At 49.2% G+C, this 15,739-nt stretch overlaps 1 protein-coding gene and 1 long non-coding RNA gene across 2 annotated transcripts in view; one reads left to right on the top strand and one right to left on the bottom strand.

The window, feature by feature from the left end:
* Nucleotides 1-15,739, bottom strand: part of FHL2 (four and a half LIM domains 2) — a 47,031-nt gene that overhangs the window by 28,367 nt on the left and 2,925 nt on the right. The window lies entirely within an intron of this gene.
* LOC135319846 (uncharacterized) lies at nucleotides 7,210-11,611 on the top strand. Its single transcript, XR_010378746.1, has 3 exons — nucleotides 7,210-7,800; nucleotides 10,134-10,302; nucleotides 11,503-11,611. It is a non-coding gene; the product is annotated as an uncharacterized LOC135319846 (long non-coding RNA).

Genomic DNA, 15,739 nt, shown 5'->3' with positions numbered 1-15,739 from the left:
ATTAATTTATTTTAGGTATGATAATGAAATTACACACATATTTTTAAAGCCCTTACTTTTCAGAATAATACCAAAATATTTACCTATGTAGAAATACTATGTCTGGGGTTCTTTCAAAATAATTTGGGGTTGGGGGAATAGGAAATATACATATTATACTATTAATTATACTATATTATGTATTATACTATACCTACAAATTATACTATTTATTATAAATATAAATTATTTAATTATTATACTATTATATGTACATACCACATATATATGAAATAGTATCAGCATTATGTGTTATATTTCTGATGATGGTGACCACTGAAAGGTGCTGACAGGTAGGCAGAAATTCCTTATACTATTCTCTTTCCTGTTACAATGCTTGAAAAATTCTGTAATGAAAATGATGTTAAATGACAATGCACGTATCACGTGCCCTTAACCCAGCATCTCCCCTTATAGGGAATCATCTTACAGGGGATCTTGCTCATGTGTAAATGGATATACACACAAGAGTGAGTTGTCATTGCAGAATTGTTTGTAATGGCAAAATATTGGACCATGTTATATGTTCGGCAACAGGGCCTAATTAAATATCACATGGTCCATTTTAGAATGATTTCTAAATGCAGCTGTTAAAAAGAACGAGGTAACTGTATTTATGGATTTGGCACTTTGTAAACAGTAACCAACTATTTGTGTTAATAAGGAAAGGAAGAGGGAAGACACACATGTAACAGTGGTTGCTTCTGGGGAGATCAGGGTGACTGGGGGTCAGGAGTGGAGGGGGGACAAATTTTACTCAATGTCCTCTGGTTTTTTTGAATTTTGAGCTGTACAAATGTATTGTTCATTCAAAATAAAATATTTTAGAAGTTAAAGTAACACATGCTTCTTTTTTAAGAAAAGAGGAAACAAATTTGTTAAACTGGGTTTTTAGAAAGTCAAAGACGGTTTGCTAGAAAACAAATAAGAGAAAGAGGAATGCATTCTGCGCTTAATGACATAGGTTCTTTTCTGAACAATTTTAATTAAAGGACAAACTATTAAAAAATAAATTTTCACTGGACATTCTAGGAAAACAGATTTTGAAAAGTTCTGTTTGTACAACATTGTGCATTCATCTCTCGGTATCCCAAGGGGACTGGTTCTAGGACCCCTGAGGGCACCAAACCCAAGGATGCTCAAGTCCCATATATAAAATGGTGTAGTGTTTGTACATAACCTATGCACATCCCCGGCATACTTTAAATCATCTCTAGATTACTTAGAATCTCTAATACAATAGAAATGCTATCTAAATAGTGGCCAGCGTGGCAAATTCAAGTTTTGCTTTGGGGAACTTTCTGGAACTTTTAAAAAATATTTTCCATCTGAGGTTGAATTCTAAGATGTGGCGCAGAACCCACTGTTCCGGAGGGCAGACGGCATTCCCAGGACCTGACTGTAGTGCAGGGCACAGAGTATGGGCTTAGTGCCTGTGGACATTGAATGAATGGATGGGCCCCAGAAGAACTGCTTAATATGTGACAAGTCTTTCATTCTGTCACTGATTATTTCCTAGTAGAGCAGATGGAATATTATAGAAAATATAACACTGTCTGCAGCGGTAGAGCTGATCTCTGGATTGAATCCCAGCTTTGTGGCCTTGGGCAACCACAGAACCTCCCTCTGTTTGCTCGTATGTAAAATGGGCCGATGACGTAGAGCTTGCAAAATTGTTGGGATGGTCCTTGGACGTGACGCATGTAAGCCGCTCATCACTAGTACACACTTTTAGTAGGCCCTCATGAAATACCAGCTTTTATTCTTTGGGTAACAGGGAGATGAATCCAGAAGAAGAAGAAAATGGGAAGGTGGTTAAATGGTACAAACTTTTTTTTCCCCAGTTATAAGGTAAGTAAGCCCTGGGGATGTGATGGCCAGTGTGGGACTCTAGTTAACAATACTGGTTTGTATACTTGACAGTCTCTGAGACAGAAGATCCAAAAAGTTCTCTTCACAAGAAAAAAAAAAAGTTGTCACCTATGCGAGGTGATGGATGTTAACGAAACTCACTGTGCTCATCAGTTCATAGTACATACAAATCGCGAATCGTGCTGCACCCCTGTAGCTAACAAAATGTTCTATGTCAATTAAATCTCAAGTAGCAAAAGGCAGGAAACAGACTTAATTCTCGTCCGAAGGGAAGATTCAGGTTTAAGTCCTGTTCTGAAAAGACAAGACTGCCTTTTTGAGAGAAAAATTCTCTGCTGTAGATAAAAGGTTAGTTCACAGAAGGAAAAAAAAATGAAGAAATTGTATTTCACGAGAGAGGGATGGAGTGGGAACTCGGGCAGGTTATTCAGGTCTTCTTTGGTTGAGTTCAGACCTCCTGCACCAGCCAGCACTGCCCTACACCTCCTTCCTGCCTGGTTGGGGTTTGGGGGAGAGGCTCAGCTGGGAACGAGGAAAGAGAGGGAAGGCTTTATGGTGTCGGCCAGTGGTTCTCAACGTGAGATCTGGAACCAGAAGCCTTAGGGTCACCCAGGACTCGTTAGAAGAAAACACCCTGGGGCCGGCTCCATGTTTGAACAAGCCCTCCAGGTGGTGCCGATGACTGATAGAGCTTCCAGTGAAATGCCGCCCCGGGATGCTACCTTTGGACTCCACCTCTGGACTCCGTAATTTACCAGAATCCCAGGGAATGTCAGTTTCTTTGAGGGAGGGGATAGACTAAGCACAGACCAGGCCCAGGGGCTCGAAAATGCACCTGATGCTGCAGGGCGCTTCTGAGGGGAGCACAAGGTGGGACCCTCATGGGTAGGAAGTCCCAGACTGCGTCTCAGTGATACAAACGCTGAATTGTAATTCTCTCCTCCCAGCCCTGGAGGAAGGCCATCTTCCAGGAGTGGGGGCCCGACTGCAGACCCTGGGTGGGTGGTTGGGGGGAGGCCATCCTTCAGCACGGGGGCCCTCACACCACCGGGAAGAGAGGGTCCTGGGAGCAGACTTCCCAGTGACAGTTATCCTACCCGCCCACCTCAGCCGAGATCTTCAGAACACTTTTCCCCCCATTCCAGAAAGGCTTTCTCACTGCCAGTCAGTTCTGCCCACTCCAGCCCTGGGCGGGAAACCGGTGGATGGTTTGCCCTTGATTCAGAGGTAATCATTGGTAATTGCCTCGTGGTTGGAGAGTGAGTAAGTGTCTCAGATCATAAAAGCTGGCAGGGAGAGGGTGAGTTCTCGCTGGGAGGGGAGGGGAGGGTGGGGGAGCTGGCTCAGGAGGCAGGAGCCCACGTGGTGGCTCAGACACCTGGGCTCCCTTTTTTTGAAAGCGCCATTTGCTCTTATTAAGCAGGAATCCCTCTATGGGAGATGGCCCCGCAGGGCAGGAAGGGTGCTCACCCCTCCCTGTGCCCCTGAGCTTGGGGAGCAAATGGGAAGGACGTGGTCTGGTTACAACTAGATCCATCGTGAAGGACCTGAGTGTTGCCCCTTGGCCTGGGAGACTTTCAGGAGAAGCCCAGCCCTCACAAAAGGCAAACCCTTCTTTCCCTGCCCCTCCCCTGGCCAGGCTCTGGTTAGGAGGGCAATGCCTGGCTCTTCCTTAAGATGCAGAGTTCCCGTACCCCTGACTTTGCTCTCTCTTTTTCAAAAACTGACTTACTGGGTGCAAACGGTCAGTGTCTACAGCCTCCAAACGCGCCTGACTTGGAGCAAATCCACCAGCAGCTCCAGGACCCTGACTGCTGTCGCTGGGTTCTGCGTATGTGAGCATTTGACCCAAGTTTCCAGGGTGCCTTTGCTAAGTCAGTAAGAACATGCTGTCGCGGGGTTAACGCCCAGGGAAGGAAGCCGTTCACACTGTGGTTCCTTTGGGTCCATTTCAGATGAGGAAGAGCCGGATTTCTTCAGATGAAACTGGACCCAGGAGAAGTCGTCTCCTGCTGCTTCCTTGAAATCGCTTTGTCTCTGGTGTCAGTCCTCTTCCGCAGCAATCCACCCACTTCTCTGCTTGCCAGCAGTCGTGTGTTCTTTTGCTCCTGTCAGCTATTCCCAAGTCCGGTTGAAAGAAGTGTGCATGTCCGAGGTCTGTGCAAACCTGGCAGGAGCCTGTTCTGAAGGAACTCTGTTTGCACCCCTAAAATTCCCAAAGAACTTCAGCCTCTGACAGTCCTTCCTGGCATCTCCGCGAAGGGAGCTCTCCACGCCTCACTTGTTTCTCAGAATGTTGATTTTAAACCACACTGAAATCGCAGTTACTCTTTGTCAAGGAACTTTCCTAGTCAACACTGCAACATTAAAATCCCAGCATCTCTCCCCACTACCACCAAAGGCCTTGGCACTATTTCCGCCTTGAATCAGGGCCATTAACAGAAAACCCAGTGGTCCAGCCAGAAAGAGCCTAGGAGCCAGGCCCCGGGAGGGAGAGGCTGGGCTCTGGGCCAGGAACTGCCAGGACAGGTAACAAACACCCTCAGACTCCCCTCACCTGTGAGACACAGGCTGAACCACCTCCCTTCTGACCTTGAAGTGTTAATTTTCTAGTTTTTCTTCAAGTTGTTTTTATGGCTAATGAATAGTGGAAAGATTTCTGGAATGTCTCCTGTGGACATTTCTTCATCGTGGTGTGGATTTACATGTGACGAAAGCTGTATTTCAAGTTGATTTAGGTTCTTCTAAAAATCAAGTTAAGGGCTACCTTCCACCTATTTCAGAAAGTGCATTGACACCAGACCTGCGGGTCATGACAGAGCTTTCTAGAACAGCTGGGCTTCCTTCTACGTCGTGGCAATGGTAGTGGACTGTTGAGATGCCAGGAAAAGATGTTCTGAAAGGTCCAACCTCAGCATCTCCTGGCAGCACGCTCTGCCTCCCAAAACATCTTTTAGAATTCTGGGCCATCCTCACTGCACAAATATTTTTGGAAACTTCTGCACAGTTAGATGCTGAGATCAGTCATGCACCTCCAGCAGGATGGAGGGGACTCCGGGCACAAATTACTGTCAGGTGTCCAAAACGTTCATCTTGCTGTCCTTAAATGCAAGATGTCCGTCCTTCCTTTCTTCCTTCCTCCCTTCCTTCCTTCTTCCATCCTTTCGCCTTCTTTTCAGCAGTTTGTAATTCTGTGTTCACCTGGCAGGTGGCCCTCCCATCAACCAGCTCCCTGACCTCGTTAATATTCCATGGACTCAGCTCTCTCTCCCATCCGTGTGTGTGTGTGTGTGTGTGTGTGTGTGTGTGTGTTTTTGTGTGTGTGTGTGTGTATGTCTATTTCCCTATGTCAATATTGGTGCCTTGAGCTCTCTGGACGCGCTAAAAGCAGATGAAGGAAATGCATGAGAGGTTCCTTTTCCTAAGAATGTGTGTGGAGAGTTATCAGGTCAGGGGGCGGGAACTGCGCCCCTCAGCTCGGAGGTCTCTGAGACCCCTCCCACCTGTCCCTGTAGCCAGTGACCAAGGCTGTCTCATCCTGTGGCTCCTGGAAGTCCTCTCCTCACTCTCTTCTGCCTGCAAACTCCCGTGCATCCTTTAAAATGCAGGTAAAGCGTCCTGCCTAGGGCGGCTGTTGGGGGCCTGTCCAGAGCCTTGGTTCTGGTCATTCCACCTCGTCTCATCTCTTTCACATGTACAACTAAGCATAGAGTGTGAGCTTCCTACGGGCAGGTACTGCGACGTGTGTTTCTGAATCTCAGTATCTGCTGAGTTCAGTTCAGGTCTCCTGAAAAGGCCCAGGGCCGCGGCTTGCAGGCTCCTACGGGCAATCAGGCTCTGGTCCAGTAGGCCAGTTCCAGTATCAGGGCTCTGCGCTGACATCCAACTTGCAAACCACTAGAATCAAAGCGAAGCAGACGGGCCTTCCCTTCCAGATTCTGCGTCATGTCACACGGAGGAAGCCCTGGGGTGTGTCATCTGCAGGGAGGTAGGAGGCTGCAGGGGCCACCCGTGGATGTCCTGGGGCGGCACTGCGACTGCGAGAGTCTGGCCCCGCCTGCCCTGCTCCTACCCCCGCCCCTGCCATATTCCAGTCTTTTAATAATGCTTAGATTTCTTTACCTAATCAACTGTCGACGAACAGACTCACAGACAAAGAAAACAAACTTACGGCTACCAAAGGGGACGGGGCGGGGATAAATTGTGAGCTTGAGATTTACAGATACAAACTACTACATATAAAATAGGGGCGGACGGTGAGAAGGGATAGACAGGATTTCAAAACTGTAGAATAGATAAACAAGATTATATTGTAAAGCACGGGGAAATATACACAAGATCTTATGGTAGCTCACAGAGAAAAAAATGTGATAATGAATATATATATGTTCATGTATGGCTGAAGGATTGTGCTTTACACTGGAATTTGACACAACATTGTAAAATGATTATAAATCAATAAAAAATGTTAAAAAAATAAAAAAATAAAATACATAAACAACAAGGTCCCACTGTACTGCCAAGGGAACTCTATTCAATATCTTGTAATAACCTATAAGGAAAAGAATATGAAAAAGAATATATGTATGTATGTATAAAATAGATAAACAAGTTTATACTGTATAGCACAGGGAACTATATTCGATATCTTATAGTAGCTCATGATGAAAAAGAATATGAAAATAAATATATGTTATGTTCATGTATGACTGAAGCAATGCACTGTACCCCAGAAATTGACACAACATTGTAAATCGACTATACTTCAATTAAAAAAAAAAAGAAAAACAGGAAAAAATCCCACCCTGCAGCACCCCATGTCTGTCCTCCCCCCGGGTCCAGAGCGCCCATGGGTGGGACTGGAGGAGCGCGGGCCGGGCTTATCCCCGGGTAAGGAAGCCATGGCTCGCAGGGCCTCCTGGGCAGGTCTGCTGGGAAGACAAGCCGACTCCTGCCTGGCTCCTGCCACAGGGCCCAAGGCCAAGTTAACCCTGAGGAAGGGACATTCCAGAGGGGGAGGAATACCCGGAGCCCGGCCGGATGGATACCAGGCTGGGGTGGGGACCCGGACCACCCTCTGCCCTACGTGGAGCAGAGCCTGGGACTTGGGGGGCAGGACCCCCCAGGTGGGACAGGACAGCAGGAATGTGGCAGGAGGGCATCATCCCCCAGGTGGAGGCAGCTTGCCAGCTGGCAGGGGACCCAGGGTAACTTCACAGCAAAGCCTCCACCTCCTGGAAGGGTCTGCCTCCTTTCACCGCCCTCGTGCTAAGCAGACACGTGCCCCAGTAAGGGAAATAACCCCCTAAACTGCAAAATGAATGATTTCCTCCTCTCTGCACCTGGAGGGTCCAGGGCCGGTCTCAGCCTGCGTGAGTCCCTGCCGGGTCACAGCCCCGTAATTGAGAGTCCCCAGCAGGCCAGTCCTCAGTAGACACTGCTCTGAATGTCTGCGAGCCACCTGCCAGCGGACGTATCAGGGCGGTGCCTTTTGAAGTCATCTGACTGCTCATCTCTGGGGAATGCGTCATCTATTAGGTGGCGAGTTGATGCCGGTGTCTAACACAGCACTCTGGATGGGCTCACCCAGACCAGCGGGAGTTCTCAGCCCTGGCAGCCGGAGGGGAGCGTGGGGGTGCGCACATCTCCTTGAGTCAGCTTGTGTCCCTGTCATGCCGGTCAGCAGAGGGGTCCACACAAGCGGAAAGACGCACCAAAGACTCCCCTGCAGAGCAGCGAAATGAAGGATCCTCTCCGGTGGGAGTTAACAGCTTCAAAGCTAGAGACAGGAGGCGGCAGTCCTGGCTGCGAGCACTTAGGAACTGTCGGTAACAAAAGTGTGCTGAGCTGTGTCAGGAGGTGGCACACTAAATCACAAACCAGCCTCAGGTAAGATGTCCCGGGAACAGTATGCAGGGTTTTATTTTAATTATTTCCAAGTTCCATTTCATCATTTACCAAGCGTTCACCAGTTTGGCCCTGAACCTGTGGCTTGTTAAATAAATCCTCACCAAATGTGAAGGGCGGGGCAGGGCAGGCGAGAAGGAAGGTGAATCAACCCAAAAGAATTCCAAGTGGGCCTCTTGGGGGTCATGTGTTCACATTAATATCATCACTTTAGCTATTTAGACTCATTCATTTCAGTCAATAAAACCAGTCCAATAAACAACAAGGACCTACTGTATAGCACAGGGAAATAAATTCAATTTCATAACATATAACAGAAAAGAATCTGAAAAAATACATATATGTACATAAAAAATAAAATAAATAAAGCTGATCCTAAAGCTAAGGCGGACTCACACCCAATCTATCCTAAACTGCAGGCAAAATTAAAGGGCAGAGCGTAATTTCCCAGTATTATCTTTGAATTAAAGTTTTAAAATGGTACCTGTGGAAAGAGGATTATCAAAGATCCATGCTGCCACACTGGGAGCAAGTTTTTAAAGAAAACTAAGCATAACGTATGACATTTCTTTCTCATTAATTCTTTTCAAGCACAACTTAATAGCCCTGGTCTCTTATTCCTGGCTTGAGTTAGAATCTTTTTTCTCTACTCGCCCAGGATTCTAATCTTTGAAATGAGACATTTGTGAACGGCCCTGGAACTTAGAGCTATGTTGATGTTAAAGGCTCAGATGACATCCTTGTGACAACAGCTGGTTTGGAGGGGTGGGGTGAAGAAGCAGCTGTACTGAGCAGGAAATTGCTGTTTGCTGAGTGAGTCATCCTCGCCATGCCACTAAGATACGAAACACTCAGGCCACCTCCTCCAGAGCTTAAAGTCCAGTGTGACTGGGAGGGAGGCGGTCAGCTCGGTAAAGATGAAGTCCCAGTGAGAGCTGCTCAGGGTTAAGCTATGCAAAGTGTATCCCACCATATTCAAAAAAGTTGAAAGCAGAGTCTCAAAGAAATATTTGCCCTTGCATGTTTACAGCAGCATAACTCACACCAGCCAAGAGGCGGAAGCAACCCAAGTACTCATCAGCAAAGGAACAGAGAAACAAAGTATGGTATATGTGAGCAATGGACTGTTACTCAGTCTTAAAAAGGAAGGGAGTCCTGTCACGCGCTCCAGCACGGGTGAGCCCTGAGGACGTCATGCCCGAGAAATAAGCCAGTCACAAAAGACAGATGCTGAATGATGCCACTCATATGAGGTCCCTAGGGTGGCCCCATTTATAGAGACAGAGTGTAGATGGTGGGTACATAGGCTGGGGGAGGGGAGGGGGAGTTGTTTGATGAGTAGAGAGTTTCAGTTTTGCAAGATAGAAGCACTCTGGAGGTCTGTTGTCAACGTGAATACCCTTACCACCAATCATGGTTACACTTGGACACCCAGGTGGCGACAGTGTATCTCTGTGGAGGAAGTTATGGGGACACAAGGACGGCACTGAGCCCCACCTGGGGGTCTGTGACTTTACAGGTCAAGTTGCCTGGGCCACAGCGGGGTAGGGGCAGATATTTGGTTAACCACTGTTCTGGGTGTTTTGTGAGGGTGGTTGTGGATACCACCAGCTCATCAGTCTGTAGACCCAGTAAAGTGGACAGCCCTCCCTCACAGGGGGCGGAGGGGGAGCTTCCATCCAACCAAGTGAAGGTCTGAATAGAACAAAAAGGCTGACCTCCCCCCACCCGCCGCCCCTCACGTAGGAGAGAATTCCTCCCATCTGGTGCCTTCGAGCCCCGGCATCAATTTTTTTCCTGCTTTTGGACTGAAATGGAAGCCTGGGCTCTCCTGGGGGTCTCGCCTGCCCACTCACCCTGCAGAATTTGGGTCCCCTCGGCCTCCATAATCACACGAGATATTTCCTTATGATAAATCCCTTGAGATACATATCTCTGGAGAACACTGACTGACCGAGACAGGGTCCTAGGAAGACTTCCTGGAGGGGATGCCGTCTGACCAGAGCCTCGACAGACAGGCAAGACGTGGCCGGCTGGCCAACATGAAGAGGGCACAGAGGGCCCCGTGCCACGCCAAGGCCTGATCAGGGCTTGGCACACATTTCAGGATTACTCGAGCCAGGGATGGGGCGGAGGAGCTGGGGCCAGGCCAGGGAGAACCCTGTGTGCCTGGAGGTTAGCGCCTGCTGCTCAGGCCTGCAGCCAGCAGTGTGTAAGGGGCGCCTCGCAGACTCACAGGAGCCGGCACACGAGGCTGAGCTGGGAGGGGCCGGCCAGTCCCAGGCTGAACAAGTTCATACGTTTCTTTCCCGCAGGATTTTTCAGAGCCTTTGAAGGAGCCAGTGTCCAGCGCAGATCTTCAGGAGAGGATGTATTTTAACCCAGATCCCTCCCCCATCTACCTCTGATTCCTCTTACGACGGGGAAGGAAGCCAGTTTCCACAGAATGCTGCGGGGACCCCAGAGCCCAGGGAAAGGGCCGAGGTGGGAAACAGCCCGGGCCGGCTCTGATTGGTGGGTGGCTTTGGCTCGAGTGTAGACATCTACCAGGGCTCATTCAGAAGGCGTAGGAGATCCTCTGCCCGGACCCCTGAGGTCCCATTAGGTCCCCAGGTGCTAGGAAAGGCAGGGGTGCTAGGGAGGATCAGGGCTCCAACACAGGCATCAGGCAGCTTGTGGAAGGACCGGAAATTATAGTTTGACTTTCAGTTATTCAGAAGCCACTTGACGTCAAAGGCATATTTCATGACCCTTGACAAATAGAAGGATCGGCCTGTTGGAGAAGAGATGGTGGGACAGAGAGAGGAAGGACTTGGGGAGCGCGCGGTGAGCCCACCGCGCTCTGCGGCTGGAAAGTGTTTATCTGCACGTCTGGCCCCTCCGGGGAGAAGAGCTACTTCCTCTGCGTTTTGTCACCGGGGCTCTTCCACAGTGGAGGCCGTGTGGTGCCACCTGCCTCTGTCAAAGTGCTCTGGGCTCTTGGAAACCGAGTTCTCTAGTGCCATAGGAAAGAGAGAAATTCCCAGCCTTCTGAAAGGTGATGTGCTGTCTGCCTTAGCCGCTGACCGCCATCCCAGCCCCGCCTTGAAAGTCAGCATTCACTTTTGATGCATAAAAGTCACTGTATCGAAGTTACCTTAACCAAGAGTCAGTGTTCCATAATTCAAGTCAAAAGTAAACAAACCCGAATGAAAAACACATGGCCAAGAATGGAAACAGCGTGTCTATTAAAATACCTTGGCCAGTTTGCTTTATCGCTCCTTCCAGGCATCCTGCTCCCTTCTGCTCTGCGCCGGGGCCCTCTTGGCCCTTCCCCTAGCCAGCAGTCACCAAAGGCAGCCTTTGATGTAGGGGGAACCAGTGAACCACCCCCCCCACAACAAGGCCTTCTGCCAAATTACAGGAAGAGGCTGGGAGCCCAGCACAGCACAGAGAGGCTGAGACAAAGCAGAAGGGGCCTCAGGCTGTGGTGTTTCTCCTTATTTCGGGGCACAGAAGGGAGTTAGAACGCACACACAAACACGGGGACCTGGACACCAGACACAGTGGTGCTGGGGGAGATGCTGGGCTGGCGGGGTCCTAGGCTCCTCTGAGACCCTGCTCACAGGGCCCACTCCCTCGTGGGTGAATGGCCAACAGTGCTTTGTTTTGCTTTTGTGTTTTCCTTTTTCTTTTTCTGGGAAGACTCGCATTTCTAGAGCTGATCGAGAAGGAAACCATTTATTGCATTGGCTCCCGCCTAAAGGATCGCACTGAGCCGCCTGCAGAGAGAGAAGTGTCTGGGGGCTCCTAGGAGGAGGTAAGGACCTGGGCAAAGGGAAATCCCACACAGATTTCTGGCAGTGTCTCGAACGCTGACACCATCGCAAACTAGGAAGTCCATGTTTCCGTCCCAGCCGCTTCCCATGGCCCCACGTGCAGTGCTGACACAGTCGTGTTGAGACACGAGACAATTCTTGTCTCTATTATGTGAGATGCTTTCTGTTCTTTTTTATTTCATCTGTCCCCTAGTCAATTTCATCTTATTGTTAAACATGTGTAGGTCTCCATCCACTAGGTGGATTTTGTGGCTCCCTAGGAACTAGGAAACGGACCCCGAGTTGGAAAAGCTTGAGTTTAGGGGAGATTCAGGCAAAGGAGAACTTCTGGCAAGTTCACGTTCCTTACGCACATGGGGAGAGAATGCAGAGAACCAAGCACCCGATTCAGGAAAACGTCTCAAAGGTCAACAGTCTGTTGGAGAAAGAAGGACACCAGACTTTAACATGGTGGCAGGGTAAGGGTCACATCCCAGATGTCCCTTATGAGAAACTGGACTTCTGGCTTCTTATCCTTGTGAAAGGAATAAAAATGTCTGCAAGAAGCTTATGGGGTGGGGAGGCAGGAGGGAGGGGTGTGATATTCTTGAGGGAGAGCCTGACCTAGTGCACCAACAAGTGCAAAGGCCCTGGGGCAGGGTGGGTCTTGGCACCTTGGGGAGGAGCAGAGTGACTGGAGCTTCCTAGATGGAGGGGAGAAAGCAAGGCGATGAGGTCCGGTTCTGGGGACCGGATCGTGGAGGGCCCTGCAGGTTATGAAGTGTCAGGCTTTATTCTGACTTGGGAAGGGATTGGGGAATTTTGAGCAGAAGAGAGGTGGGTCTAATATCAGTTGGAATATGACATCAAAATTTAGAGAGACTTATAGTAAAATCAAGCTCATTTTGGCCTCTGGGGCTGCCCGGCTGCTCCTGCCTGAGGCTGGCTCGGATTTGCTGAGCTCCCCAGGAAAGAGACATGCAACCGCAAAAGCAGAAGCAGCTCTGGGCGGGTGCCAGGACTTCCTGAGCTCATCCACAGGGGCTGGAGGGCGTGTGCCCTGCTTATCTTGGTGGTGAAGGACTTACCGTCCTTCTGTCCAAATTACATTATTTGCATGGTGTGGAACCTGCCACTGTGAATTCTGACTTGCAGAGAATTATGTTTTAATTAGAAGATGCTCACTTCACCCTCCTTGCTGCCCTGAGAGTTTTCCGACAGTATTTTCCACATGGAACTGTGGTCATGAATATTTCTCCCCTCACTTGGAGGGCTGCTCATGTGGGTGAATTTGATGCCAGCAAGTGTGCCAACAACCTGTTCATAGGATTTTTGCATTTTTCAACTTGCGGGAGGCGAGAGAGAGAGGCGCCTAAAGGGAGCTTCTCTCGTGCACTTTCAGCATCTCTTCGCTGTCTGGGTGCTACACACACCTTGTTATTTTCTCAGGGAGCCTAACTGATTGGGAAGTCTTGTGGTCCTCTGTCTTGATTTAGGGGTTGGAAGGCATAACATCTGGTCTATAATTCAGTGTAATTAGTATCTCCATTCCTTCCCCTTCCCCCATCACATACACACCTCCCCCCCACACACACATCCAACCCCCACTACACCCTCACATACAACACACATACCCACATCCAACACACACACACCTCCGCACGCCACACACACACTCAGACCCACTGACTGTGGTGAATGAGAACTTCCAAGCCAGAGAATTTACTCCCTGGGGATACATTACCATCACATGTTAGTATTACTCGCCCAGTAAAAATTCCATTAAAAACACTATTACGATCACGAACCATGACCTTGTGTACCAAAGGGCGGGGAGTGAGTACCGAACCCATTTCCAGGCCAGTAGTGCAGGATGGAAAAGTACTGGCCACAAGGAAAACCTCCAGCCCCTTCCTTTCGATCTTAGCACTTCTCAGCTTGATTAAACCCCACGACCCAGCTCAGGAAGCGCTTCTGAGGCAGCTGCTGTGGGAAGGCCCTGCTGGCTCCTGGGGCTTTGACTAGGGGGCCGACACCCGCCCCAGGCTTTGAGAGGGTGCTGGAAATGAGGGGAGAGTTAAACAAGTGCAGTGAAGGGCACATGGAAAGCCCTCAGTCCCCTTGCGGTGAGCTGTCCCTGGTCCCCCTCCGATGGTCCCAAGGTGGCACCGCCCAGGCCCACATCCCCGCTGCCCGGGCCGCCTGAGCCCCTTCACTCCTCACCAACGCGAATGAAGAATGTTGCCTGTTATGTCGGTAAGCAGAGGGCGCCGCAGTGGTCAAGCTGTCACACTGCAGCCGCCCCGAGGGGACACAGGACGGGAAAGCACAGGACGCTGGCCCTGGAGAGCTAGGTGCACATCACAGGGCCGATTTCAATGAGCCCAGACTCTTGCATCTTCCCAGAGAAAAGCGCTAAACTCCTTAGCCTGGGATGTCTGGTTTTCTTTCTCTAGCATTAATCTTTTGATGTTCCCACCTGGTCTTTGCTCCAAGAGCTCTTCATCGTGGCCCCTCCCTAACCTCTGCGGAGCTGTCCCTCAGAGCCACCTGAGAGGCTGTGTCCCAGGCTCGAGTCCTCAGAGAGTCCCCCGGATAAAACACAACTCTCAACTTTCAGGTTGTGCATCTTTTTCAGTCAACATGTACAAATCAGAGGCAGTCCTCACGGAGCTGCGGTGTGCACACACGAGAGTGTGCGTGCGTGCGCGTGTGCGCACGCGCGTGGCACTCAGAGCGGGGCCAGCGCCCCAAGCTCTCAAACACCAGCCACTGCTACCCTGGAACCCGGAGCTGCACAGTTCACATTCGGGACGGTGCTGGAAATGAGTCCTGACAGATCTTTGTGAGAGGCGTCTTCCCTGCTTCACTCTGGGGAGCCGGGACACCTCTGCATTTCCTCTTACAAAATCCTGGTTTTTAGAAACATCTCAAAGAGACCAGAGAGGAGCAACGCGACCCTGTCCCTGAGTCGTCAGGGCTCCCCTCCCCAGCACACACGTGCACACACACACAGAGCATCTCTGCTCCCCAGGGCCACCCCCTCCACCTGGCCAACCAGTCTACTTCCAGCTCCGTACTGTTCACGCTTTCCCCTGCCTCTCCACAATTCCTTAGCCTCCACACCATTGTCTATGCAGCCTTTTCCCCAAGTCCTTCCTTCTCGTTCCCAGCGACACTCCCGCAGGAACACCAGCCGCCTTTGCCGCAGCATTCCCGCAGGCACTCAGACCCGCCTTACAGTTTCCTTCTTCTGATGCCAGCTGGGTCACCAAAGCTGAAACCAGACCTTGCCTTTCCCTGGGTGGCATCTGCTGGGGTGATGACACTTTTCTAAGCCTGTTTCTTAATATAATAATAATACTACCTACCTGTAGGGCAGTTGTGTGTTAAGTGAGCTGACACCAGCCTCCTGGACGTTGTGATCAATCTGATACATTTTTACCTCCCGCTTTAAGAAGCAAGCCATTCTGAGAGGCTACTTCCCATTTTTCTAGTTGGCGGCGATAATTAGAATGCTTTATATTTGCATGGAGCTTTGCCATAAAAATTTTTCATGATTAGTCTCAGCATAGGAAATTCATCCAACTATTTAAAATGTAGAGAAAATATAAAATTACTACTCATCTTTTTCCTTAAACACAATAATTTTGTGTATTTTGATTTCTCTTTTCAGCATTTATGTATTATATAAGTTAAGATCATTAATGATAAGCATATGGATGGCTTGATATCTGATTTTTGGAAAGTAAAAATTCCATGCAAACTTTCCTTTGAATGACCGTACACGGTACACCATGGCTCTGCCACGATTTATTTAACCGCCTTCTACTGTGGCGTGACCTCACTGCTCATCACTTTAGTTATTATGTATAATGTGTTGTCAAATAAGCATTTATACCTTCATATCATACACTTTATCTTCCTACAAAGGCCACGAATTAGACAGAAGTAGAATAATCAACACCCTTTATTTTTCTGTTTTACGTTCATGCTGACATTTTGAAATCAGTCTGGATTTATCACACAGACCCGAACCCAGGCAGGAAGTGCTCTGGTGGCCTTTACTTTCCTTGAAGGCAGCCGGTCCCCTTGCCCTTCAGTTTCACCAACCCCACCCCCGA

The sequence above is a fragment of the Camelus dromedarius genome, chromosome 33 (genome assembly GCF_036321535.1).
Source record: "Camelus dromedarius isolate mCamDro1 chromosome 33, mCamDro1.pat, whole genome shotgun sequence".
NCBI classification, from domain to species: domain Eukaryota; kingdom Metazoa; phylum Chordata; class Mammalia; order Artiodactyla; family Camelidae; genus Camelus; species Camelus dromedarius.
Note: the sequence above shows the minus strand (reverse complement) of the source record. Positions and strands in the feature narration are given on the sequence as shown.